This window comes from Phyllobates terribilis, unplaced genomic scaffold, assembly GCF_046119375.1.
Source record: "Phyllobates terribilis strain yellow unplaced genomic scaffold, ASM4611937v1 Scaffold_1__5_contigs__length_1240528914, whole genome shotgun sequence".
Lineage (NCBI taxonomy): Eukaryota > Metazoa > Chordata > Amphibia > Anura > Dendrobatidae > Phyllobates > Phyllobates terribilis.
Genome location: NW_027362761.1, coordinates 817,338,995 through 817,358,874, shown reverse-complemented (window position 1 = coordinate 817,358,874; position 19,880 = coordinate 817,338,995). Strand labels below are relative to the sequence as shown.

Here is a 19,880-nt window from a genome sequence, read left to right as displayed (position 1 = left end):
CAGATATGTTGATTTTTTTCATATGTGTGTACATACCCAAAACCAAAGCCAGCACATAGTCTGCCAGCATAATGAGGTGTCAGGTTACATCTCTTTTTATACTCTATGTATAGGAAACAGGGGAAGAGGAATGATGAGTATTCAGCCCAGCGAAAGGCTATCAGATTTGGGCAGTTAAAGGCAGGTGAAGTTGCATCATCAAGCGGTTGATTTAGTTTACTCCAAAGCTGAATTCACATTCACACAGCTCAGTATTGATTAATTTTGACTTTCATATTGGTACTGCTAAATGTGCTGCAAAGAAAAAAAAGTAGGAATCACTCTGATTCTGTGTGTTTTTTATGGGAGACATCATAGCTGCTAGGTTCCACCCATCAGCTTAAAGAGTACTGAAAGTTAGACATAGAGTCTACAGAGGGAAAAATGCCGAAAACAAGTCATAAAATTGCCAAAGTAGTGTTAATCCTCATATCCACATGACATTTATTTCTGAAAAGCTAGGTATGATTTAAACAAAGCTAAATGATAGGTCTAGGTTAAAAAGCCTCAAAACTGAACAATGACGTAAATAATGGACCCTCAGATTAAAAGACGGGTGCTTTACAGACTTTGCTATCCAGGTTCTTTCTAAGTGCACTTTTGCAACATTTTCAAAAAAAAATGTCTCTGTCCATATTTAAGTATACTCAGAAAAATTATCATCCAATATGACTGTTCAAAGCCAAAACCAAGCACATAATCAATGATTTGTCGTGAATTTGGACATATTCAAAGACATGTTTTTTGTTTTTTTCTCTAGTGTAAAAGAGCATTTTATTTCTCATGTCAAACAAGTGAATTAAGCATGCAACTAATGTTCAAGTACAAGCTGAGATTTAAACAATACAAAGTGATCTGTTGAGATTAAAAGGCTTAATGCCTGAACAGGGACTTGAACCCTGGACCCTCAGATTAAAAGTCTGATGCTCTACCGACTGAGCTATCCAGGCTCCTTCTGAACAAACTTAGCACATTTTTCGAGATTTACTTCCGATTCTTCTAAATGTATCTTCAGATATGTTGATTTTTTTCATATGTGTGTACATACCCAAAACCAAAGCCAGCACATAGTCTGCCAGCATAATGAGGTGTCAGGTTACATCTCTTTTTATACTCTATGTATAGGAAACAGGGTAAGAGGAGTGATGAGTATTCAGCCCAGTGAAAGGCTATCAGATTTGGGCAGTTAAAGGCAGGTGAAGTTGCATGATCAAGCAGTTGATTTAGTTTACTCCAAACCTGAATTCACATTCACACAGCTCAGTATTGATTAATTTTGACTTTCATATTGGTACTGCTAAATGTGCTGCAAAGAAAAAAAAGTAGGAATCACTCTGATTCTGTGTGTTTTTTATGGGAGACATCATAGCTGCTAGTTTCCACACATCAGCTTAAAGAGTATTAAAAGTTAGACATAGCGTCTACAGAGGGAAAAATGCAGAAAACAAGTCATAAAATTGCCAAAGTAGTGTTAATCCTCATATCCACATGACATTTATTTCTGAAAAGCTAGGTATGATTTAAACAAAGCTAAATGATAGATCTAGGTTAAAAAGCCTCAAAACTGAACAATGACGTAAATAATGGACCCTCAGATTAAAAGACGGTGCTTTACTGACTGAGCTGTCCAATTTTCTTTCTAAGTGCACTGTTGCAACATTTTAAAAAAAAATGTCTCTGTCCATATTTAATTATATTCAGAAAAATTTTCATTCAATATGACTGTTCAAAGCCAAAACCATGCACATAATCAATAATTTGTCGTGAGTTTGGACATATTCGAAGACATATTTTTTTGTTTTTTCTCTAGTGTATAAGAGCATTATATTTCTCATGTCAAACTAGTGCATTAAGCATGCAACTAATCTTCAAGCACAAGCTGAGATTTAAACAATACAAAGTGATCTGTTGAGATTTAAAGGCTTAACGCCTGAACAGGGACTTGAACCCTGGACCCTCAGATTAAAAGTCTGATGCTCTACCGACTGAGCTATCCAGAGTCCTTCTGAGCAAACTTAGCACATTTTTTAAGATTTGCTTCTGATTCATCTAAATGTATCTTCAGATATGTTGATTTTTTTCATATGTGTGTACATACCCAAAACCAAAGCCAGCACATAGTCTGCCAGCATAATGAGGTGTCAGGTTACATCTCTTTTTATACTCTATGTATAGGAAACAGGGGAAGAGGAATGATGAGTATTCAGCCCAGTGAAAGGCTATCAGATTTGGGCAGTTAAAGGCAGGTGAAGTTGCATCATCAAGCGGTTGATTTAGTTTACTCCAAAGCTGAATTCACATTCACACAGCTCAGTATTGATTAATTTTGACTTTCATATTGGTACTGCTAAATGTGCTGCAAAGAAAAAAAAGTAGGAATCACTCTGATTCTGTGTGTTTTTTATGGGAGACATCATAGCTGCTAGTTTCCACACATCAGCTTAAAGAGTTTTGAAAGTTAGACATAGAGTCTACAGAGGGAAAAATGCCGAAAACAAGTCATAAAATTGCCAAAGTAGTGTTAATCCTCATATCCACATGACATTTATTTCTGAAAAGCTAGGTATGATTTAAACAAAGTTAAATGATAGGTCTAGGTTAAAAAGCCTCAAAACTGAACAATGACGTAAATAATGGACCCTCAGATTAAAAGACGGGTGCTTTACTGACTGAGCTGTCCAATTTTCTTTCTAAGTGCACTGTTGCAACATTTTCGAAAAAAATGTCTCTGTCCATATTTAAGGTTACTCAGAAAAATTATCATCCAATATGACTGTTCAAAGCCAAAACCAAGCACATAATCAATGATTTGTCGTGAATTTGGACATATTCAAAGACATGTTTTTTGTTTTTTTCTCTAGTGTAAAAGAGCATTTTATTTCTCATGTCAAACAAGTGCATTAAGCATGCAACTAATCTTCAAGCACAAGCTGAGATTTAAACAATACAAAGTGATCTGTTGAGATTTAAAAGCTTAACGCCTGAAAAGGGACTTGAACCCTGGACCCTCAGATTAAAAGTCTGATGCTCTACCGACTGGTAGAGCATCAAGCTCCTTCTGAACAAACTTAGCACATTTTTCGAGATTTACTTACGATTCATCTAAATGTATCTTCAGATATGTTGATTTTTTTCATGTGTGTGTACATACCCAAAACCAAAGCCAGCACATAGTCTGCCAGCATAATGAGGTGTCAGGTTACATCTCTTTTTATACTCTATGTATAGGAAACAGGGGAAGAGGAGTGATGAGTATTCAGCCCATTGAAAGGCTATCAGATTTGGGCAGTTAAAGGCAGGTGAATTTGCATCATCAAGCGGTTGATTTAGTTTACTCCAAAGCTGAATTCACATTCACACAGCTCAGTATTGATTAATTTTGACTTTCATATTGGTACTGCTAAATGTGCTGCAAAGAAAAAAAAGTAGGTATCACTCTGATTCTGTGTGTTTTTTATGGGAGACATCATAGCTGCTAGTTTCCACGCATCAGCTTAAAGAGTATTGAAAGTTAGACATAGAGTCTACAGAGGGAAAAATGCAGAAAACAAGTCATAAAATTGCCAAAGTAGTGTTAATCCTCATATCCACATGACATTTATTTCTGAAAAGCTAGGTATGATTTAAACAAAGCTAAATAATAGGTCTAGGTTAAAAAGCCTCAAAACTGAACAATGACGTAAATAATGGACCCTCAGATTAAAAGACGGGTGCTTTACAGACTGAGCTATCCAGGTTCTTTCTAAGTGCACTGTTGCAACATTTTAAAAAAAAATGTCTCTGTCCATATTTAATTATATTCAGAAAAATTATCATTCAATATGACTGTTCAAAGCCAAAACCAATCACATAATCAATAATTTGTCGTGAGTTTGGACATTTTCAAAGACATGTTTTTTGTTTTTTCTCTAGTGTATAAGATCATTTTATTTCTCATGTCAAACAAATGCATTAAGCATGCAACTAATCTTCAAGCACAAGCTGAGATTTAAACAATACAAAGTGATCTGTTAAGAATTAAAGGCTTAATGCCTGAACAGGGACTTGAACCCTGGACCCTCAGATTAAAAGTCTGATGCTCTACCGACTGAGCTATCCAGGGGCCTTCTGAGCAAACTTAGCACATTTTTCAAGATTTGCTTCTGATTCATCTAAATGTATCTTCAGATATGTTGATTTTTTTCATATGTGTGTACATACCCAAAACCAAAGCCAGCACATAGTCTGCCAGCATAATGAGGTGTCAGGTTACATCTCTTTTTATACTCTATGTATAGGAAACAGGGGAAGAGGAATGATGAGTATTCAGCCCAGTGAAAGGCTATCAGATTTGGGCAGTTAAAGGCAGGTGAAGTTGCATCATCAAGCGGTTGATTTAGTTTACTCCAAAGCTGAATTCACATTCACACAGCTCAGTATTCATTAATTTTGACTTTCATATTGGTACTGTTAAATGTGCTGCAAAGAAAAAAAAGTAGGAATCACTCTGATTCTGTGTGTTTTTTATGGGAGACATCATAGCTGCTAGTTTCCACACATCAGCTTAAAGAGTATTGAAAGTTAGACATAGAGTCTACAGAGGGAAAAATGCCGAAAACAAGTCATAAAATTGCCAAAGTAGTGTTAATCCTCATATCCACATGACATTTATTTCTGAAAAGCTAGGTATGATTTAAACAAAGCTAAATAATAGGTCTAGGTTAAAAAGCCTCAAAACTGAACAATGACGTAAATAATGGACCCTCAGATTAAAAGACGGGTGCTTTACAGACTGAGCTATCCAGGTTCTTTCTAAGTGCACTTTTGCAACATTTTCAAAAAAAATGTCTCTGTCCATATTTAAGTATACTCAGAAAAATTATCATCCAATATGAGTGTTCAAAGCCAAAACCAAGCACATAATCAATGATTTGTCGTGAATTTGGACATATTCAAAGACATGTTTTTTGTTTTTTTCTCTAGTGTAAAAGAGCATTTTATTTCTGATGTCAAACAAGTGCATTAAGCATGCAACTAATCTTCAAGCACAAGCTGAGATTTAAACAATACAAAGTGATCTGTTGAGATTTAAAAGCTTAACGCCTGAACAGGGACTTGAACCCTGGACCCTCAGATTAAAAGTCTGATGCTCTACCGACTGGTAGACCATCAAGCTCCTTCTGAACAAACTTAGCACATTTTTCAAAATTTACTTCCGATTCATCTAAATGTATCTTCAGATATGTTGATTTTTTTCATATGTGTGTACATACGAAAAAACCCAAGCCAGCACATAGTCTGCCAGCATAATGAGGTGTCAGGTTACATCTCTTTTTATACTCTATGTATAGGAAACAGGGGAAGAGGAATGATGAGTATTCAGCCCAGTGAAAGGCTATCAGATTTGGGCAGTTAAAGGCAGGTGAAGTTGCATCAACAAGCGGTTGATTTAGTTTACTCCAAAGCTGAATTCACATTCACACAGCTCAGTATTGATTAATTTTGACTTTCATATTGGTACTGCTAAATGTGCTGCAAAGAAAAAAAAGTAGGAATCACTCTGATTCTGTGTGTTTTTTATGGGAGACATCATAGCTGCTAGTTTCCACCCATCTGCTTAAAGAGTACTGAAAGTTAGACATAGAGCCTACAGAGGGAAATATACAGAAAACAAGTCATAAAATTGCCAAAGTAGTGTTAATCCTCATATCCACATTACATTTATTTCTGAAAAGCTAGGTATGATTTAAACAAAGCTAAATGATAGGTCTAGGTTAAAAAGCCTCAAAACTGAACAATGACGTAAATAATGGACCCTCAGATTAAAAGACGGGTGCTTTACAGACTGAGCTATCCAGGTTCTTTCTAAGTGCACTTTTGCAACATTTTCAAAAAATATGTCTCTGTCCATATTTAAGTATACTCAGAAAAATTATCATCCAATATGACTGTTCAAAGCCAAAACCAAGCACATAATCAATAATTTGTCGTGAATTTGGACATATTCAAAGACATGTTTTTTGTTTTTTTCTCTAGTGTAAAAGAGCATTTTATTTCTCATGTCAAACAAGTGCATTAAGCATGCAACTAATCTTCAAGCACAAGCTGAGATTTAAACAATACAAAGTGATCTGTTGAGTAGTGTTGAGCCACCCCCGTAGTGTTCGAGTTCGGTTCGGTTCGTCGAACACCCGTGTGTTCGCCGAACTGTTCGTCGAACTGTTCGTCGAACACCTTCGAACACCGTTAAAACCAATGGTAGGCAAACAAAAACACATAGAAACACATAGAAAACACCTTCAAAGGTGTCCAAAAGCTGACAAACTGCTCAGAAGACACAACTAACACATGGAAAAGTGACAAGTACATATAGTCATGCGAAAAGAAAAGAGGTGGAGGAGTAAAAGGAGGGGGAGACACAGATATAGGCATGTCATGCCCTTCTAAAATCCAAAAAGTGAGAAGCCGACACGGCCAGTCCGCTCCTGCCCGTGCCACCTCCGTGTCGCCGGGTTTGTGCCAGAGCCGCGGTGAACCCTGACGGCCAGCGCCCCTCTCCCAATACTGGTGCCTGTCCGCTGGTGGGTCGAGAGAGCCCCCCTGTGGTGGAGGCAGCTCTAAGCTTTTTAATTTAAATTGTCCCTCTAATTTGAATGAATACACTTTAAATCCATTTACAAGGATCTATTGGAGGGCAAGTCTCATGCCAGCAGCCGCGTAATTCCAGCTCCAGTAGCGTCCACTAAAGCTGCTGCAGTTAAAAAGCTTTTATAAGTATCGAGCTCGGCTGTCCACCGCAAGGCATCCTAGTGCCAGTCCCAGCCCCTATGCCTTGGGGTGCCTCCTGATGCTCTTCACTGAGTATCCCGTTGTCCCGAAGCATTTCCTTTGAAAAAATTAAGTGTCCAAACTACAGGTGGTGTAGCTTGCTAAACAGCCGGGATAATCCGCTGACTAGCAGACACTGCTACTAGGCACAAAGTATTTCCTGGGCTAGATGCAGTTAAAAATTTGTAAGTAGATACTCTCTTTGGATGCTGAGAAAGCATTCCATAGAGTCTCCTGGCACGCCATATATGATTCTCTTAAAAAGCTTGGGGTAGGGGTCTAGGGGACCCTTTTATAGCCAAAATCACGGCCCTGTATCACAATACGTCACCTAGGCTGAAGATAAATGGAACTGTAGCACCGAGGGCTCGGTTGCTACAGACGTATTGCACCTCACCCAGAGGTGTGATATCTCACTCTCAGATAAGGATGGAGTGTGGATCAGGACCCGACACCTGCATGCATTACACCACATTGCCGTGGGGCAGGGCGACCAATATGCCCCTGAGATGGGCACGACAGTCCCTGTCCCTGGCTGGAGTGGGGGGAGGGAACACTGATTAAGGGGAACCCTGCAGTGCAGGAGCAGGGAGGAAGCAGTTCCTGGGTGCATTGAGAAGGGAGTATAAAAGGTGGGCACCATCTTAGTTCAGTGCAGAGAAGTCTGAGCAGAAGTGGCAGGGAGCAGGGGCTCTGCATGAGCTCTGTTCCGGAGGCGGGCCTAGTAACAGAGGCCCAGGCCTGCAAGAGGGAGAAGGAAGGAAGAGGAGCGGAGAAGGCTCCAGGAACGAGGAATGAAGGGATCCCAGGGGTGCGGACGGGCGAGTCGCCACCGCACGCCCGAATCCACCTGCGTGGAGGGGTCAGGCCAAAGGGGGAGACCGGTCCCCGAACTAGTGGAGGCAGGAAACAACCCTCAGCTAGAAACCGGAGGCTCTGACATTTTATGTGGCGCAGCCCCTTGCTCCACCCGCTAGGAAGGCACCACATAGGGTCAGGGAAACTGGCGCCAAGTTTACCAAGAGGAGGCCCGAGGCAGCCGGACAGAAGTGTTGGTAAGAAAGGCCAGACAAAGGACACACAAAGGGGGTCCTGTGAAGCGCTCCAAAGTTATCTGGGAGTTGTCTGAGCCCCTCACCTGGTGAGCACAGTACGACGTGGGCAGCCGTTACCTGCAGACGTGGTCTGGATAATAAGAACTGTGAGTAAAGGCCCTGAACTGCATCACTGACTCCGTGTCGTTACTGCTGCTGCCCTGCACCATCACCCCCATCCTCCGCATACACTGTCCTGAGGCTATACTCCTCCCGTGGGGAGTTATGCTACGCTCTGCTGCACCCACAACACCAGCCTTAGCGGTCTGCCCTGTAGCGGCGGTTCACTCTGACCGCAATCCACGGGTGGCGTAGTCGGACATTTAAACATCAAAACCACATAAATAGTTCCGCCACTGGTTTGACCGCCCTGAGCTAAGGAACCGGATCGCCGCCACGAAGACTACAACCACCAGCATCCACCAAAAAGGGTCCGGCTCCGGGTGTCCCAAGGCCCAGGGGGTGCATCAGAACATTTTCATCACCTTTCACAATCACCAATGGGACAAGGCAGGGATGTCCTCTGTCCCCTCTCTTATACATCCTAGTGACGGAGCACCTGCTCTCATCAATTCGCCATAACCCCAATATTAGGTGGATTGAGGTGGGAGGCACCGAGTACAAGTGCTCTCTATTTGCTGATGATGTCCTAGTATATATCACTCAATCACATATATCCATCCCTGCTGTTATGGCTGAAATAGATCACTTTGTTACATGGTAAAATTTTAAAATCAATGCAGCGAAGTCTGAGGCCCTCGATGTCTCCCTCCCTAAATCCATATAGGATTCCATCCAGTCCAACTTTCCCTTTGCCTGGCCCTCACAGGGTATCAAATACTTAGGAATTCCTATTCATAGAGACCTCTCCCATCTATGTTATCTTAATTTTGGGCCCTTTATTGAACAATTCCATACAGACCACGGTTGGAAAGTTAGAACTGTAAGATTCACTACGTGAACCACTGGTGTTTTGTGGAAAAGCACATGTACACCGCGTTCCAAATTATTATGCAAAAAGTGTTTAGGAGTGATAAGGGAAGAATTTGTTTGTTTGTCAGTTAAACTCATTGATGGTGATGTGTGTCAGGGCTCTTTATATCACTGTAAGCAATTGCAGACACCTGTGCTAATTAGTTTGGCAGGTGTGTCCAATGAAAGGCAAGACTACTTAAGAAGGCTCTCTCACATTATTAAGCAGCCTACATTTTCTGCCAAAATGGGAAAGAAAAAGGATGTGTCGGCTGCTGAGAAGCAACAAATTGTGGAGTGTTTAGGTCAAGGCATGACTACAATCAACATTGTGCGATGATCAGGATGAAGTGTCTTGGCAATCAAGAAGTATGTAGCTGATTCACAGTACACACGTGTGCGTGCTGATAAGGGCAAATTGAGGACTCTTTCCTACAGGCAATTACGTCAGGTTGAAAGAGCAGCGGCAAAAAAGCCTTGTCATAGCAGCAGACAAGTTTTTGAAGCTGCTTGTGCCTCCAACGTCCCCCGAACAACAAGATGCAGGGTCCTTCAGAGGTTTGCAGCTGTGCATACGCCATCCTGTCGACCTCCTCTATCCACTTCACACAAGCAGAAACGGCTCCAGTGGGCCAAACATTACATGAAGACTGATTTCAAAACTGTTTTGTTCACGGATGAGTGCCGTGCAGCGCTCGATGGTCCAGATGAATGGAGTGGAGGATGGCTGGTTGATGGACACCCCACGCAAACACGGCTACAGCGCCAACAAGGAGGAGGTGGAGTAATGTTTTGGGCTGGAATCATGGGGAGAGAGATTGTCGGCCCCTTTAGGATCCCTGAAGGCGCTAAAAATGAACTCCATAATGTATGTGGATTTTCTCAAACAGCACTTCCTGCCATGGTTCAAGAAGAAGAACCGTGTATTTCACAGCAAGATCATTTTTCTGCATGATAATGCACCATCTCATGCTGCACATAAAACATCTGCATCTCTGGCTGATATGGGCATAAAAGGGGACAAACTTATGGTGTGACCCCCATGCTCCCCTGACCTCTACCCCATTCAGAACCTTTGGAGCATCATTAAAAGGAGTGTCTATGATGGCGGGAGGCAGTTCACATCTAAGCAACAGCTCTGGGAGGGTATTCTGTCCTCATGCAAAACAATTGAAGCAGAAACCATCCAAAACCTGACAAATTCAATGGACGAGAGAGTTCAGAAGCTCCTTTCGAACAAGGGGTCCTATGTGAAAATGTAACATCACCTAGAATAAAGTTTTGAGTTGAAAACTGTTTGATTTCAGTTTCTAACAACCTGCTAATGCTTATAATTTCAAAAATGACCATTTTTTTGGTCTTTATTAAAATGAAAAGGTTGATCGAAAAGTTTGGGGGATCTAAGAGTGTGGCAACCCAGTAGTCATGATTACTTCGAATTCTGACAATATGAGGGTCATGCTGCAGGTAGTGCAGCAAGAAGGCACTTATGTGTCTTGCGCATCTCGGAGCCCCAAAATTATTTTCCGGGCTAGATGCAGCTAAAAATTATTTTTAATTTTAAATCTGGTGAAGCTTATTATAGATGGCCTAATAGGATCAGTGCTGCACACTGCTACAAAGCCCAAATTATTTTCCAGTCAAGATACAGATAAACATGATTAGTAATTTGAAAGCTTAAAACGGTTGGTAGGGTGATTTTAACCAATCATCAAGCTTTTACTCTCCCCAGGATGACACAGGGGTAGAAAAGTCGTTTCGGATCCATGATTTGTTCATCTTTATGAACGTGAGTCTGTCTACATTATCAGTGGAGAGCCGCGTGCGCTTATCTGTCAGCACACCACCAGCAGCGCTGAACACACGTTCAGACAGAACGCTGGCTGCGGGGCATGACAAGATCTCCAAGGCGTAAGTGGCTAGCTCCGGCCATTTATCCAGATTGGAAGCCCAAAAAGAGCAAGGGTCCAGTGACACAGTCGTGGCTTCAATGTTTACTTGGAGATACTCCTGTACCATCGTCTCTAGGCGTTGACTATGTGTCAGACTTCTTGTCTCCTGTGGCCTTGCAAAGGATGGGCTAAAAAAGTGGTGAAATGATTCCGCAAAATTGATGTTACCAGCAGATACTGTGGTTCTGTTACGGTTTGAGTGCTGAACACTTGACGGTCCCACGGTTGGCAAGTTGGAACTGTGAGATTCACTACGTGCACCACTGGTATTTTGTGGAAAAGCACATGTAAGATTCTGCAACAGTCTCTGCTGATACTCCTGCATGCGTGCATCCCTTTCTATGGCAGGAATAATTTCTGCAAATTTACTTTTGTACCGGGGATCTAACAGTGTGGCAACCCAGTAGTCAGGATTATTTCTAATTCTCACAATTCGAGGGTCATGTTGCAGGTAGTGCAGCAAGAAGGCACTCATGTGTGTTGCGCATCCAGGAGCACCAAGTCCCTGTTGTGTTGGTGGCGAGGTAACAATCATGCTTCCTTCCTCTGTCCTCTCCCCCCAACCTCGCGCAACAGAAATGTGATCAAGGTCTCCCTCATCTGATGAGTCTTCCATCAGTTCGTCCTCCACTTCTTCCTGGGCTCCTGCACCTTCCTCACTAGTTTGGCTGCTACCATGCGCCCTGGTAAAATCATCTCCCCCACCCTCACATGCCTGCCGCCTTGGTGCTGCCGACCGTCTGGACCTTGCAGATGTTAGCCCTTCCGCATACAACTTCTCCTCCTCTACTTCCTCCACCTCCTCTTGTGCCACCACCTGACTCCGAATTCTGTTTAACATGTGCTCCAGCATGTAAATCACCGGAATAGTCATGCTGATAATGGCATCGTCAGCACTAAACATCTTCGTCGCCATTTCAAAACTGTGCAGAAGGGTGCATAGGTCCCTGATCTGAGACCACTCCTCCAGCGTGATTTGCCCCACCTCTGAATCTCGTTGGCCCAGGCTATGCGTCAGAACGTATTGCACCAGGGCTTGTCGATGCTGCCACAGTCGCTGCAACATGTGCAGAGTTGAATTCCACCGGGTAGGCACATCGCATTTTAGCCGGTGAAGTGGCAGGCCCAACGACTTCTGTAGAGATGTAAGTCGCTGAGCTGCGGGATGCGAACGGCGGAAGTGAGCACACAGCGACCGTGCCCTCTGCAGAAGGCCATCTAGTCTGGGATAGTGGGCTAAAAATTGCTGGACAACCAGGTTCAACACGTGAGCCATACAAGGCACGTGTGTGACATTGCCCCGGCGAAGGGCCGCACCCAGGTTTGCAGCATTGTCGCACACGGCCTTCCCTGGTTTCAGGTCCAGTGGAGACAACCATTCATGAAATTGGTTCTCCAGAGCTGACCACAACTCCTCAGCTGTGTGACTCACATTTCCCAGACATTTCAATGTAAAAACCGCCTGATGACGTTGAGCCCTACTGCCAGCATAGTAAGGAGGTGTGCAGGATCCCTTCTGCACAGTTAGAAAGCTTGTGGCATGACCAGACAGGCTTTGGGTGCAGGTGGAAGACCGAGAGGAGGTTGAGGAGGCAGAAGCAGTGGAGGAACTTTGACATAAAGAGGATTGACGCACAACTCGTGGGGACGGCAAGACTTGGACAGCAGCCCCTTGTCCTGCTGTCACCATAGTTACCCAGTGCCCAGTCAGCGACATGTAACACCCCTGTCCATGCCTACTCGTCCAAGTGTCTGTGGTGAAATGCACCCTGTCACACACAGAGTTTCTCAAAGAAGCGGTGATGTTGTGTGCGACATGCTGGTGGAGCGCAGGCACACCTTTCTTTGAGAAGTAGTGCCGACTGGGCATCTGGTACTGGGGCACTGCGACGGACATAAGGTCTCGAAAATCCTCTGTGTCCACCAGGCGGAAAGGCAGCATTTCTGTAGCCAAGAGCTTGCAGATGGTGAAATTCAACCTCTTAGCTTTCTCATGGCTAGGAGGAAATGGTCTTTTACTTGTCCACATCTGAGGGACCGAGGGCTGGCTATTGTGCTTAGACGGGGTTGATAAGGGTGTCCCCGGCAAACTGCCGGTCTGTGAGGAAGATGCAGGCGGACATGTTAGGTTGCCTTGATCCAAAGGTGGTGCTATCGATGTCGGACAGCGCTCAAGACCAGCTGGTGTTACCACCTCCAAAGAAAATGATGACCTGCCAATCACGCTGGCTGTTGCGGGTAAAGAGGTGGCAGGTCTGCGCCCCAAAACAGGTGTGACTGCTGTCCCCCCAGTCACAGAGGATGAAGAGGCCGCGGATGCACAAGATATGGCAGACGGTGGTTGGCCCGGCCGGCTAGGCCGCATTGTAGCACACTGAGCTTCCCACTGCAACTTATGCTTCATGTCCATGTGCCGGTTCATGCATGAAGTACTCAAACTATGTATTTTTTGGCCTCTACTTAGCTTTTGCTGACAAATGTTACAGATAACACGAGTTGGGTCATCTTTATCGATCTGAAAAAATGCCCAGGCTATGCAAGGCTTAGCACCCATGCGACCTGAAGAGCCACCACGACTTGTGGTGAGAGGCAGAGTTGTGTTTGAGGATGCAGTTGTTGACGTGCTTCCAGTACTACGTCTCTGTCCAGGAAGGCGCAACCTGACCTCGTCGTCACTAGCATCTTCCTCCACCTCCTCTGCTGACCTCATCTCTTGGCTGACTGTGGGTTGACAGTAAGTGGGATCTCCGACCTCATCATCATCACCCTGTGCGTTATCACACCCGTCGTCCTCAGAGCCAACCTGTTCCTGCCCTGACAAAAAACTAAAGTTGTCGCTCCAATCAGGTATTTGAGTCTTATCATCGTCTTCCTCATTGTCTCCACCAACAGGAGTTACAGTTTGGGAATGAGGGTCTACATTATGGTCAGAACCTTCTGCGTCTGGTCCTGGATCCGACTCATAAAGATTCTGGGCATCAGTGCAGATCATTTCCTCGTCTGGATTCACAGAAGCGCTGGAGTCGACATCTGATTCCCAGGCTATAGTATGAGTAAACAGCTCTGCATACTCAACCATCTGTTCTACCTCATACTCAAACGGGCAGCTGGAGATTTGGGAGCTGTGAGGAAGCAAGTGCGATTTGGGTGACACCTTTGAGGACTGGAGTATTTGTGATGTTGAAGTTGATGTGGAGGAGAGCCCACTTAAAGGAGCACTTGATATCCGTTGAAGCACCTGCTGTTTTTGTGCCTCATCTGGAATTTGTAGCGATTGGCGTGGCCGTAAGAAAGGGATCTTATCACATTGTCCGCTAAAAGAAGTAGACATTTTAGTTTGGCTGGAAGATGGTCTTTCTTCTGCACCTACCCCACGGACACAACCTTTTTTCCCCTTCCCAACACGCATATTCCCCTTTCCACCAGCAGCAGGCCTTTTTCCACTCATTTTGGTGGTTAACTAATTCACAACTCTGGAGTTGTTTGCACAAAAAAACAATGGATGGTAACCGAGCAGAGCTGAGTGGCCAAACTGTGGTATTAGGCCAAAACTATTGGCTGGGTTAGATGCAGAAAAAAAATATTTTTAATTTTCAACCTGATGGAGGTCAGTATAGATGGACTAATAGACCAAGTCCCACACACTGCTAGAAGCCCAAATATTTTTTCAGAGCTAGATGCAGAAAAAAATTATTTTTAATTTGCAACCTGATGGAGGTCAGTATAGATGGACTAATAGAACAAGTCCCACACGCTGCTAGAAGCCCAAATATTTTTTCAGAGATAAATGAAGAAAAAAATTATTTTTAATTTGCAACCTGATGGAGGTCAGTATAGATGGACTAATAGACCAAGTCCCACACACTGCTAGAAGCCCAAATATTTTTTCAGAGCTAGATGCAGAAAAAAAATATTTTTAATTTGCAACCTGATGGAGGTCAGTATAGATGGACTAATAGACCAAGTCCCACACACCGCTAGAAGCCCAAATATTTTTTCAGAGCTAGATGCAGAAAAAAATTATATTCAATTTGCAACCTGCTGGAGGTCAGTATAGAAGGACTAATAGAACAAGTCCCACACACTGCTAGAAGCCCAAATATTTTTTCAGAGCTAGATGCAGAAAAAAATTATTTTTAATTTGCAACCTGATGGAGGTCAATATAGATGGACTAATAGACCAAGTCCCACACACCGCTAGAAGCCCAAATATTTTTTCAGAGCTAGATGCAAAAAAAAATTATTTTTAATTTGCAACCTGATGGAGGTCAGTATAGATGGACTAATAGACCAAGTCCGACACACCGCTAGAAGCCCAAATATTTTTTCAGAGCTAGATGCAGAAATTTTTTTTATTCAATTTGTAACCTGATGGAGGTCAGTATAGATGGACTAATAGAACAAGTCCCACACGCTGCTAGAAGCCCAAATATTTTTTCAGAGATAAATGAAGAAAAAAATTATTTTTAATTTGCAACCTGATGGAGGTCAGTATAGATGGAGTAATAGACCAAGTCCCACACACTGCTAGAAGCCCAAATATTTTTTCAGAGCTAGATGCAGAAAAAAATTATTTTTAATTTGCAACCTGATGGAGGTCAGTATAGATGGACTAATAGACCAAGTCCCACACACCGCTAGAAGCCCAAATATTTTTTCAGAGTTAGATGCAGAAAAAAATTATATTCAATTTGCAACCTGCTGGAGGTCAGTATAGAAGGACTAATAGAACAAGTCCCACACACTGCTAGAAGCCCAAATATTTTTTCAGAGCTAAATGAAGAAAAAAATTATTTTTAATTTGCAACCTGATGGAGGTCAGTATAGATGGACTAATAGACCAAGTCCCACACACTGCTAGAAGCCCAAATATTTTTTCAGAGCTAGATGCAGAAAAAAATTATATTCAGTTTGCAACCTGATGGAGGTCAGTATAGATGGACTAATAGAATGATGCTATGCCCAAAAGATTTTACTTCACTAGGTGCAGTAAAAAAATTGGTATTCTATACACAGGTGGTATATCTTGCAACACAGATAGGCTACTCCACTGACTAACACACTCTGCAATAGGCCAAAAAGGATTAGCTTTGCTAGATTCAGCCAAATGCTGTGAAAAAAACTTGCACAGCACTGGCACAGACCTGCCTGGCAAAAACTGATAGGAACTGATGCAACCTAGTCCTGAAAAGGACTCCAATTACAATTAGTCTTTACTCCCACAATCTATCTATTTAAAAGCACAGACCTGCTTGATAAAAGTCGTAGGAAATGCTGTAACCTAGTCCTTAAAAGGACTGCAATCACAACTATTCCCTACTCCCAAGCTATCTGTATATTTGTGCGAAAATTGGCTTGAAATTAACAAGGTATAGCGCACACAGCAACAGCGGTGCCGTCTAACACGCAGCTGCAGCAGTGAGAAAATGGTGGCGACGGGGAAAATGGCTTGGTCTTATAGGGCAAGGACATGTGACATACACTGCCAATCACACATGCCCTTGCTTGTGTGAAAAAAAGCACTTCGCTCCGTGTGTGCGCTGCTGATAGGCTGACAGATTGCACCTCCCCACTGCAAATGCGGGAAAGAGAAAAAAAAATGGAGATCTTCATTGTTCCTGCAGAGATCCATCCCCTGCCCCTACCCCCACCCCGCTGTACACTCAAACTGCGTATTAACATTAATTTTCATCATTACTGAGAAAAAATTCAGTTATGATTTTGGTGCACGAACAGTTATCGAACATAACCTCGAACAGCCGAATTTTTCTCAAATTGTTCGTGTTCGCCGACCGGCTCGAACACCGCCCAAAACAGCTCGAATTTGAGATTGGCGAACAGTTCGAGTAGAGCAACGCTCATCTCTACTGTTGAGATTTAAAAGCTTAACGCCTGAACAGAGACTTGAACCTTGGACCCTCAGATTAAAAGTCTGATGCTTTACCGACTGAGCTATCCAGGCTCCTGCTGATCAAACTTAGCACATTTTTCAAGATTTGCTTCCGATTCATCTAAGTGTATCTTCAGATATGTTGATTTTTTTCATATGTGTGTACATACCCAAAACCAAAGCCAGCACATAGTCTGCCAGCATAATGAGGTGTCAGGTTACATCTCTTTTTATACTCTATGTATAGGAAACAGGGGAAGAGGAATGATGAGTATTCAGCCCAGTGAAAGGCTATCAGATTTCGGCAGTTAAAGGCAGGTGAAGTTGCATCATCAAGCGGTTGATTTAGTTTACTCCAAAGATCAATTCACATTCACACAGCTCAGTATTGATTAATTTTGACTTTCATATTGGTACTGCTAAATGTGCTGCAAGGAAAAAAAAGTAGATATCACTCTGATTCTGTGTGTTTTTTATGGGAGACATCATAGCTGCTAGTTTCCACCCATCAGCTTAAAGAGTACAGAAAGTTAGACATAGAGTCTACAGAGGGAAAAATGCAGAAAACAAGTCATAAAATTGCCAAAGTAGTGTTAATCCTCATATCCACATGACATTTATTTCTGAAAAGCTAGGTATGATTTAAACAAAGCTAAATGATAGGTCTAGGTTAAAAAGCCTCAAAACTGAACAATGACGTAACTAATGGACCCTCAGATTAAAAGACGGGTGCTTTACAGACTGAGCTATCCAGGTTCTTTCTAAGTGCACTTTTGCAACATTTTCAAAAAAAATGTCTCTGTCCATATTTAAGTATACTCAGAAAAATTATCATCCAATATGACTGTTCAAAGCCAAAAGCAAGCACATAATCAATGATTTGTCGTGAGTTTGGACATATTCAAAGACATGTTTTTTGTTTTTTCAATAGTGTTAAAGAGCATTTTATTTCTCATGTCAAACAAGTGCATTAAGCAGGCAACTAATCTTCAAGCACAAGCTGAGATTTAAACAATACAAAGTGATCTGTTGAGATTTAAAAGCTTAACGCCTGAAGAGGGACTTGAACCTTGGACCCTCAGATTAAAAGTCTGATGCTCTACCGACTGAGCTATCCAGGTTCCTAATGAACAAGCTTAGCACATTTTTCAAGATTTACTTCTGATTCATCTAAATGTATCTTCAGATATGTTGATTTTTTTCATATGTGTGTACATACCCAAAACCAAAGCCAGCACATAGTCTGCCAGCATAATGAGGTGTCAGGTTACATCTCTTTTTATACTCTATGTATAGGAAACAGAGGAAGAGGAGTGATGAGTATTCAGCCCAGTGAAAGGCTATCAGATTTGGGCAGTTAAAGGCAGGTGAAGTTGCATCATCAAGCGGTTGATTTAGTTTACTCCAAAGCTGAATTCACATTCACACAGCTCAGTATTGATTAATTTTGACTTTCATATTGGTACTGCTAAATGTGCTGCAAAGAAAAAAAAGTAGGAATCACTCTGATTCTGTGTGTTTTTTATGGGAGACATCATAGCTGCTAGTTTCTACACATCAGCTTAAAGAGTATTGAAAGTTAGACATAGAGTCTACAGAGGGAAAAATGCAGAAAACAAGTCATAAAATTGCCAAAGTAGTGTTAATCCTCATATCCACATGACATTTGTTTCTGAAAAGCTAGGTATGATTTAAACAAAGCTAAATGATAGGTCTAGGTTAAAAAGCCTCAAAACTGAACAATGATGTAAATAATGGACCCTCAGATTAAAAGACGGGTGCTTTACAGACTGAGCTATCCAGGTTCTTTCTAAGTGCACTTTTGCAACATTTGCAAAAAAAATGTCTGTCCATATTTAAGTATACTCAGGAAAATTATCATCCAATATGACTGTTCAAAGCCAAAACCAAGCACATAATCAATGATTTGTCGTGAGTTTGGACATATTCAAACACATGTTTTTTTCTCTACTGTAAAAGAGCATTTTATTTCTCATGTCAAACAAGTGCATTAAGCATGCAACTAATCTTCAAGCACAAGCTGAGATTTAATTAATACAAAATGATCTTTTGAGATTTAAAAGCTTAATGCCTGAACAGGGACTTGAACCCTGAACCCTCAGATTAAAACTCTGATGATCTACCGACTGAGCTATCCAGGCTCCTTCTGAGCAAACTTAGCACATTTTTCAAGATTTACTTCTGATTCATCTAAATGGGCAGTTAAAGGCAGGTGAAGTTGCATCATCAAGCGGTTGATTTAGTTTACTCCAAAGCTGAATTCACATTCACACAGCTCAGTATTGATTAATTTTGACTTTCATATTGGTACTGCTAAATGTGCTGCAAAGAAAAAAAAGTAGGAATCACTCTGATTCTGTGTGTTTTTTATGGGAGACATCATACCTGCTAGTTTCCACCCATCTGCTTAAAGAGTACTGAAAGTTAGACATAGAGTCTACAGAGGGAAAAATGCAGAAAACAAGTCATAAAATTGCCAAAGTAGTGTTAATCCTCATATCCACATGACATTTATTTCTGAAAAGCTAGGTATGATTTAAACAAAGCTAAATGATAGGTCTAGGTTAAAAAGCCTCAAAACTGAACAATGACGTAAATAATGGACCCTCAGAATAAAAGACGGGTGCTTTACAGACTGAGCTATCCAGGTTCTTTCTAAGTGCACTTTTGCAACATTTTCAAAAAAAATGTCTCTGTCCATATTTAAGTATACTCAGAAAAATTATCATCCAATATGACTGTTCAAAGCCAAAACCAAGCACATAATCAATGATTTGTCGTGAGTTTGGACATATTCAAAGACATGTTTTTGTTTTTTTCTCTACTGTAAAAGAGCATTTTATTTCTCATGTCAAACAAGTGCATTAAGCATGCAACTAATCTTCAAGCACAAGCTGAGATTTAAACAATACAAAGTGATCTTTTGAGATTTAAAAGCTTAATGCCTGAACAGGGACTTGAACCCTGGACCCTCAGATTAAAAGTCTGATGCTCTACCGACTGAGCCATCCAGGCTCCTTCTGAACAAGCTTAGCACATTTTTCAAGATTTGCTTCCGATTCATCTAAATGTATCTTCAGATATGTTGATTTTTTTCATATGTGT

The 19,880-nt window shown here is 41.8% G+C and overlaps 7 non-coding genes across 7 annotated transcripts; all 7 read right to left on the bottom strand.

Moving 5' to 3' along the window:
• Positions 1–916: 916 nt before the first annotated feature.
• Positions 917–989, bottom strand: TRNAK-UUU (transfer RNA lysine (anticodon UUU)). The gene has a single exon. It is a non-coding gene; the product is annotated as a tRNA-Lys (tRNA).
• A 977-nt stretch (positions 990–1,966) lies between these two features.
• TRNAK-UUU (transfer RNA lysine (anticodon UUU)) lies at positions 1,967–2,040 on the bottom strand. The gene has a single exon. It is a non-coding gene; the product is annotated as a tRNA-Lys (tRNA).
• A 2,028-nt stretch (positions 2,041–4,068) lies between these two features.
• TRNAK-UUU (transfer RNA lysine (anticodon UUU)) lies at positions 4,069–4,143 on the bottom strand. Its single transcript has one exon. It is a non-coding gene; the product is annotated as a tRNA-Lys (tRNA).
• Positions 4,144–16,753: 12,610 nt separating this feature from the next.
• TRNAK-UUU (transfer RNA lysine (anticodon UUU)) lies at positions 16,754–16,826 on the bottom strand. The gene has a single exon. It is a non-coding gene; the product is annotated as a tRNA-Lys (tRNA).
• A 976-nt stretch (positions 16,827–17,802) lies between these two features.
• On the bottom strand, positions 17,803–17,875 carry TRNAK-UUU (transfer RNA lysine (anticodon UUU)). Its single transcript has one exon. It is a non-coding gene; the product is annotated as a tRNA-Lys (tRNA).
• Positions 17,876–18,843: 968 nt separating this feature from the next.
• Positions 18,844–18,916, bottom strand: TRNAK-UUU (transfer RNA lysine (anticodon UUU)). Its single transcript has one exon. It is a non-coding gene; the product is annotated as a tRNA-Lys (tRNA).
• An 801-nt stretch (positions 18,917–19,717) lies between these two features.
• Positions 19,718–19,790, bottom strand: TRNAK-UUU (transfer RNA lysine (anticodon UUU)). The gene has a single exon. It is a non-coding gene; the product is annotated as a tRNA-Lys (tRNA).
• Between the last annotated feature and the right edge of the window lie 90 nt (positions 19,791–19,880).